Here is an 8,211-nt window from a genome sequence, read left to right as displayed (position 1 = left end):
AAATATTTGTCTTTAAAGGTTTTGATATATCTATAAGATATGGTTTCTCCTTTTAAAGGTTCAATTTATGAATAATTTTTTTTTCCAAGTGAAATTTCCATTCATAGTTTCAAAAGGAAATACATCAGAGGAAAAATGTAGGTAGTCTCACCATGACCAGCGTTGTTGACTATTGCCGAAAGCATATGACAATGACACAAAAAATCAAAGAGAGACACAACCCACAATTTCAAAGGCCATAGGCCCCAGTAAATATACAGAACATAGAAAACACTTGTATCCATACTAGTCTTCAGAGGAGATGGAGGTTGTGTTGATTAGAGTTGTACCAGGAGGTGGCAAATGACGAAAGGAAAGTTGGACATGCTCCTCGAAATGGGCCATCCATGCCTCCAGTTTCTTGACCTTCTCTCATAGAAAATTTTGCCCATGCCAGAACACCATAACGCGCTCCCTGGTATGACCTTGGGAATAATGCATTTTCTTCAGAGTTGCTATCATTTCAGCGTTTTCCTCTTGTCTAACCACTCTGAATTCTCTAGACAATCTAGAATTGACTTAACCACATCTCGGTAGTGCTCCATGATGCCTTGTCGCTGACTGTGACTACCATAACACACCGGCACACAATGCCCATAACCACCATTACTCCCGGCTGAGCCCTAACATGTACCCCCTCGAGCTGCTGACCCCATGCATCCAGAACGCCCCGATAGGCCACCACCTCTACCTCCTGACACCGAGCGGCTTGAACCCACTACACTTAGACCTTCCAGACTCCCTCCACCACTACTAGACACTAGCTCGAGCCAAGGTCAAGACTTAGCCATGCCAGGTCTACCCGAATAACGCGACACCTGGGTTGAGGACTGCCCTAAGCGAGGAACCGACCGCATGCTTGAAACCCTAACACCACCTAAGCAAGACGAAGACCGCCCTTCCAATAGCTCCTAAACAATCCATGCAAATGTCAAGACCACTAGCTTCAGTTGAACCTCCTCTCCCTCCAGCGCTGGGCACCCACAACTTACAAAGCTATTTCCCACCTCGAACTAGCAGCATACACCCCCCTGAAGTGGTCCCTCACAATTCCAGCAAACCAAAACCCACGACGGGCTCGCCAATGGCACCACCCCGTAACCCAAGACCCTCTGAACTGGTTGGGGATGCAGACTTCAATAATCCTGCTCCAGCAAAGCCTAATTCGCAACCAGCCCAGATTGAAATTGCACCAAACAAACCAGAAGCTAGAACAAACCAACCCCATCATACGCAAATACACAACGTTGTTTGCAGACTTGCTCTTGCCATGTCCAATTCGAGAATTGACAGCTACCCACACCCACCAACATGGGCGAAACATTTTACAACAATGCCGACCCTTCGACCGGCCAAGAGCACCTCTACAACGCTATCCTCTTCTGCCAACACTCCACACACAGGATCCAAAACTCTTTCCGCTATAGAATGACCATCGATCACCCACACCACCCTCCATAATGTTAATGCGCTCACCACCCTCAACAAGACCCAATGTGACTCGAGATTTCCCATGCCAATAATTATTGTCTCTCGTACTCGAGGTAATATGGGAGGGCCGTGAGGCTAGCCCACCATCCTATAGCAATGTGCTTACCATAGGCACCGAGACGTTCCCTCGGGAACAACATCCTCTCTATTCCTCACCCCCATCGGAAATCAATTTATGAATATTTAACTAAAAAAAACATTAAAAAATTTTGAAGCATGATTTTAGATTCTTTATGTTGAATTATATTGTAATTTCTTTCATCTATATGATTATGTTCACCTTTGTTTTGGAAAAGCATTATTTTTTTATTATTTTATTGGAAATATGCCATACTACACATTCCTTCATACACATTCCTTCATAATAGGTTGTACAATAAGACCATCAAATTTCATTATATATATAAAATAAAAATTTCAAACTGGTTAGTAAGTAATCAAACAAAGGTTAACAAATGAAATATAATAAGTAATCCTTCTTTAGTAGAAGAGAATAGAATTTCCATGTCTACAACAACACGTTGGCTACTACATAACATGCCACATCTAATAAATAACACCGTCGCAATGACGTTGGCTACTACATAACATGCCACATCTAATAAATAACACCGTCGCAATGATTGGATCTTTACCAGCATACTTTTGAATCACACAGTTGAACTATATTAGAAACCCTTTTGAATGGAAATGATATGAATGGAGGATAGTCACAGGTGGGTGTCTGTCCAGAAATTTTCCAAAGGCTGCCCCTATTCATAAGTCTGAAAAAACGAGTCTCACAATCACCATTTATGTAGTAATAATTTGACTTAGCCGAACCAAGCACTGGCGATGGTTTGGCGAATCATCTCCTCCAACTTGTCTGCTCCTAAGATTTTCATTGAGCTCCCCTGTCATATCATAAAAATTGAATTTTCATTGTTACTGTTAAACGAAACAATACGATCGATTATATATATATATATGTTTTAATCCAATGAATACATTATAATATCTCTCTATCGTCAAATTCAACTCATGAAGTCGATTCTTGTTACTTACATTGTGGAGTGAATGGCTTCATCTAAGCAGAAGTAGTTTGAATTCATGATATGCAGTGGAAGGGATTCCAGGGCTCGCATCAGCTTCACTAATAAGCCAGCCTCTTTCTGACCATCTATTCGCACGTGGTATATCCCCCTTCCCCAGCATCACAGATGTGTGCCTGTTCTCTCCCCAGCGGCATCAATCAACCAAACCCCTTTCAAATTTCAATATAATCGAAAACTATTGCCAGAAGAACAAGAAAGAAAATCGAATTTCGGTCAGCCAAAATCGGTTCAAGACCTGCAAAAGGAGCAGATGGTTTTGTTTTGTTGGTTTGTGTTGTTTTTTTTTTTTTTAATAACTTTGGGCATTGTGTATCGTTGGGAGGATATTCAGTTTCTTTTTTTTAACTTTGGGCATTGTGTATCGTTGGGAGGATATTCAGTTTCTCTCTTAGCCTGAAGGCAAAAAAGATAGGTAAGATAGGTGTACTAAAGGTCCAGCACATTTCAAGTTTATCAATGTTATTTTATTCTAGATTGTGGAGAGCAGGGTTGGAATCTGACGGGCAAAATGCCCGTCATAAGGTATTTTGACAGTATTTTACGTTTAAAAATGAAAAGAAACTGTTTTTTGCGATAAGTTTTGAAAGTTATAAAAAGTATTTTTGACGGTTCACTTTTTAATGAAAACTTCATTACTACCTTCTCAAACTACTGAAAACATGCATGGCAGCAGTTCTGGAATTTGATCGCACATATTTACTCGTAATATATTTTATTGACTTATCAATAATTAAACCTTGTAATATGTGGTATTTGGAATTTGTGCCATAGTATTTGTTTTTATGAAAATAAATTAAGTTCATATTATTTAAAGTTATAGGTGAATATTTGATGATAAATAATTAAGTGTTGTAATATTTGGAATTTACATTAATATATTTGTTTTTATTTAAATAAATTAAGTTTATGTTATTTATATTTAAATAAATTAAGTTCATGTATTGTGTTGGTTTTATTAAAAATTTAGCTTTTAGGTTAATTCCATGTGATGATTATGATGGTGGATAGGAATGTCAAAAATAGTTTTGGTCAATTTCAAAGTCTTTGAGATGGAAATTTATTTTTGGGAAGTTTTATTGGTTCATATTGGTGAAAGAAATCCATTTGTTTTTACTGAAATTGCAACATTTAAATTATCTAATAGAAATCCAAATTGAGAATATTGAAATAGGAGCAGAATGATTGCAATAACAATTAGTTGGGCGTGAGTAAAATAGATTTCTAGATATACCCATAATTTTTGTATCATGTCTTTGGAAGAATAACTCATAAGTGGAATCTGGATGATATGGGAATTGTGGATTCCATCCATGAGTAAAACAACCTTCATGATTCCACAAATCATTTAGTTATGGCTATGTTCTTTTTCTTCTCTTATTATAAATCTGTGAGAAAAATTAACATAGTTGTGTGATTGAAAAGTATTTTTTTAATTAAAGCTTTATTAATGAAGGGTCAATTTTTTATCAAAGCATCATGATTGAAGGGCAAAATTTTAAACGTTATGTTCCTTGACGGGTAACCTAAAGACCCAAACGTCAAAAAAAAATTGTTTGACGAGTAATGAAGAATCCAAATTCCAACCTTGGTGGAGAGAATGGTAACTATTTCAGTGAACCACTCAAACTAAATTTAATTCAATTCAAAATTATTTTTAAACATTGGAAAAAATTTTACTATCAACAAAATAATTTCATTTCTATAAAATAAATATTTTCATTTAATTAATATTCAGTAATTATCAATTAACCATATAAAAATTTTAACCTGAAATCTTTTCATATATAACACTTTATTTTCACAACCCCCTATTTAAACTACCACTGAAACTTGAACCGAATTAACTACAATTTAATTGCTCTCTACAAAAATTTCTAAATATTAAAATATACACAAATTAAATTCAGCAGTGTAAACATGACTTCCATGCAATAGAGCAGATCTTCGCCAGAAACACCAAACAAGAAAGTTCTGCGTGTGAACACGAAGTTAGAGCCGCTATTTGAGCAGTTTCCGAGATGACCGACGCATCAAATCATTTTCAATTAATAATTTTTCGACCCACTGGCTCTATTGCTGCGGTGGGGTATGCAGTTGAGAATGGATTCCAGTGGGGATCCTTTTTTGAAAAAGTGAATCGTGTCTTTAAAGATTTGAACACATTAAGATATGAAACGCCCAGCTTTACTAAAGTTGTCATCGTATTAAGATACATATTGATTCATTTTTCTATTCTAGTAAGTTATTCACGGAAGTAGTGTGGAAAATTTCTTACAAAACAAGACTTTGCATAGCTTACGTTGGAAATAAAATAATAAGAAGAATGGACGAAAGAGAGCATAAATAGTGAGGGTAATCATTGACGAATGGAAGCTATGCCATTTATATTATATTGTTGGAATCGTTATATGATTCCATTGTTATGGACTATTTTAATTTAAAATGGTTTTAATTTAGTTAAAATTGTATTTTTATTTTTAATTGAATAAATATTGTTATTTATATTATATTGTTGGAATGGTTATATGATTATATTGTTATGGATTATTTTAATTTAAAATTGATTTAATTTAGTTAGAAGTGTAGTTTTGTTTTAATTGAATAAGTTTTTCTATTTATATTATATTGTTGGATATTATATTGTTGGAATGGTTAAATGATTGCATTGCTATAGATTATTTTAATTTAAAATTGTTTTAATTTGGTTAGAAGTGTAGTTTTTTTTTCCAATTCAATAAATATTGCTATTTATATTATATTGTTGGAATGGTTATATGATTGCATTTCTATGGATTATTTTAATTGAAAATTGTTTTAATTTGGTTAGAAGTGTAGTTTCTTTTCAATTGAATAAATCTTGTGTGGGAGTGGAAGAACTCTAATGGATATATAGCTATATTCATGATAGGACTACAATATCTGTGAGAACCAAACCTCTCCACCTAATCATGGGACACCATCCTTGGAACTTATTAAAAGTGTAGTTTGTTAGTGTGAGTTGGAACAATGTTATTTATATAAATAAAAGTAGTGGGAAAATTATCATAATTTCTCAAATTTATAGTGGGGACAACTATTCCTAGCTGGTAATGTAGGTTGACTCATCACTGTCACTCAAAAAAATAAAAATGTAACATATAATTATGCTCATAAAAAAAAATTATTAGCTATATATATATATATATATATATATATATATATATATATATATATATATATATATATATATATATATAATTTAATTGATGCGTATTTATTTTAAATTTGAATATATTATTAATATTTATTTTTTTAAGAAATTTGTTTTTGTTTTAGTTCCAAAGTGAAAATTAAGGTTAATAGAATAATATTTATAGGCACAAAATTATTATAATTACAATAATATTTATCATCATCCTGTCATTTGCACTTGTAAAGATTTATATCCAAGTAAAATAGAAAAAACCATTTTTTCCCATTACCAAAACAACTTTTAATTTTTTACTTTTCCAAAAAACAATAAATTATTTTATTAACAACATACAAATCATATAAAGTTAAATCAATAATGAGAAATTTAACTTGTCTTTCAATCTTTTCTGCTATCAAACAACAAAAAAATACAAGCAACATAAAAAAATCATATTGTTTCACATCAATAACAAAAAATTATACTTTTTCAAAATTAATATAACATACCATGCTCTAAAATATACTCTACTTTATCCCTGTATGACATCTTCACAGAATTTATTTGTTTTTCCTTACCATGATTCTCAAAAGCAACATAAAAAAATCATATTGTTTCACATCAATAACAAGAAATTAGACTTTTTCAAAATTAATATAACATACCATGCTCTAAAATATACTCTACTTTATCCCTGTATGACATCTTCACAGAATTTATTTGTTTTTCCTTACCATGATTCTCAATTAATTTTTATTTTTAGCACTAACGATTTGGAAATGTAAAAATGGTCATCTGTAATAATGTTTTTTCATTCGAATATTTTGAATATTTTATTTTGTAATGGAATTTTTTTTTTCAAATTTTCATATAATATTGATATAAAATTATTTGGAAATAATATTTACAATAAGTATGATTAATTTGTCAATTTTTGAATTTTGTTGACATTTTTAAATTTTTTATTTAGAATCTATTAGATCTTATAAATACTATTTATGTGTTTTGTAGTACTATTTTATGTGTTTTGTATTTTAGTTTTAAGTGACTAATATAAAAATTGATTTGAGTGAATTTGTAAAACATGTCTACCCCTGTAATTTCTTTCTAAATTCTAAGAACATAAATTTTCATACCGTTGGAAAAATAAATATTATCCTCATCCATCAAAGTTTTTCCAAAGATAAATTTAAATAATGTAAAAAAGAAAAAGGAAAAAATGCCAAAATAAATCCGATGCGATGTAAACATCCAAAACGTACAAATATAAATCACAGATAATTGCACAGAGATCTTAGAATCAGCAGGATTTACAGTACTTAGTTCTAGTATCTTTCCCTCTTTTGTCACTTTATTTGCAGATTTCTTCATGTCCGCGGATTCGATCGAGGCACAATTAGCATTTGTTTGGGGCGTGGTCATCTCCGAAGTAACTACTTGGGTATGATCAGGCTTGTTAGAGCTTGAGAGTGCCTAGATTTCAGCCTCAATCTCCTGCACTTTCTTTTGCAGATCTAACACATAGCTGATAGCATCCCGAACTATTGTTTGTTTGTCATCTGTTGCCACGCACAATAATTATTTATACTTAAACCTTAAAAAATGTCCAGTACAACTAATTTAATTCCGAGAGGAATAATTAGTGGAAAATACAAACCTCACAGATCTTGGGAAGTACAGAACGCAATTTAAAAAGTGTCTCCTTCAGTATCTTCCTTCGCTTTCTTTCGGTCTGCAAATTCTTGGACGCTGGACGCTCCTGCTGCACACTACCGTCAGACTTACAAGTTTTGGTAGCAGGTTTCGATCCTGCGATCTCCGCATCGTTGTCCTCCCACACCCACAGCCCCGAATTTTCGTCCATATCCATCCACAGATTCACATTTTCATGATTCGTTGCAATATCTCCGCTACAGGCGGAGGTCACAGGATTTTGATCTCTTTGGCTCTCTACTAACTACTTGTCTGCCCTGACAAGTTTTGATAAAGCTCTACAGATCCAATACTGCTCATATCCCGGAGAGTAAATCCATGATCAAAACTATATGGTTTTATTTCTGATATTCCTAACTCTCTCAGACAGTGAAAACCATTGAAATCTATTTCACAAATTGTTCCCCTCAATTGTGAATAGAACAGCTTTCAAGAATATATAGTTCATCAATTGTGCATAAAGCAGCTTTCAAACCTACATAGTCTTCTTTCGAATTATAGCATACATAACCATGTTTAGAATTGTACTAGCCGAAAAGTAAACCACAAATCTTTATTATTATAGCATACATAATCTTGTTTAGAACTGCACTAGCCGAAAATTAAACCACAAGTCTTTATTGATTAAATTGTGCATGGAACAACTTTCAGGAATACATAATCTTGCCCAAAATTATAATAACCCAAAATTTAACCACAATACCG

At 33.0% G+C, this 8,211-nt stretch overlaps 1 long non-coding RNA gene across 1 annotated transcript; it reads right to left on the bottom strand.

Moving 5' to 3' along the window:
- Nucleotides 1-7,085: 7,085 nt before the first annotated feature.
- On the bottom strand, nt 7,086-7,902 carry LOC149151980 (uncharacterized). The gene is made up of 2 exons (XR_016263385.1): nt 7,451-7,902; nt 7,086-7,352 (listed from the first exon to the last, which is right to left on the bottom strand). It is a non-coding gene; the product is annotated as an uncharacterized LOC149151980 (long non-coding RNA).
- Nucleotides 7,903-8,211: the final 309 nt, after the last annotated feature.

The sequence above is a fragment of the Pinus tabuliformis genome, chromosome 9 (assembly GCF_031772625.1).
Source record: "Pinus tabuliformis cultivar Carrire ecotype Pingquan chromosome 9, CPIR1, whole genome shotgun sequence".
In the NCBI taxonomy this organism is placed as follows: Eukaryota; Viridiplantae; Streptophyta; class Pinopsida; order Pinales; family Pinaceae; genus Pinus; species Pinus tabuliformis.
The sequence above is the reverse complement of the archived record's forward strand: the minus strand, read 5'-3'. Positions and strand labels throughout refer to the sequence as shown.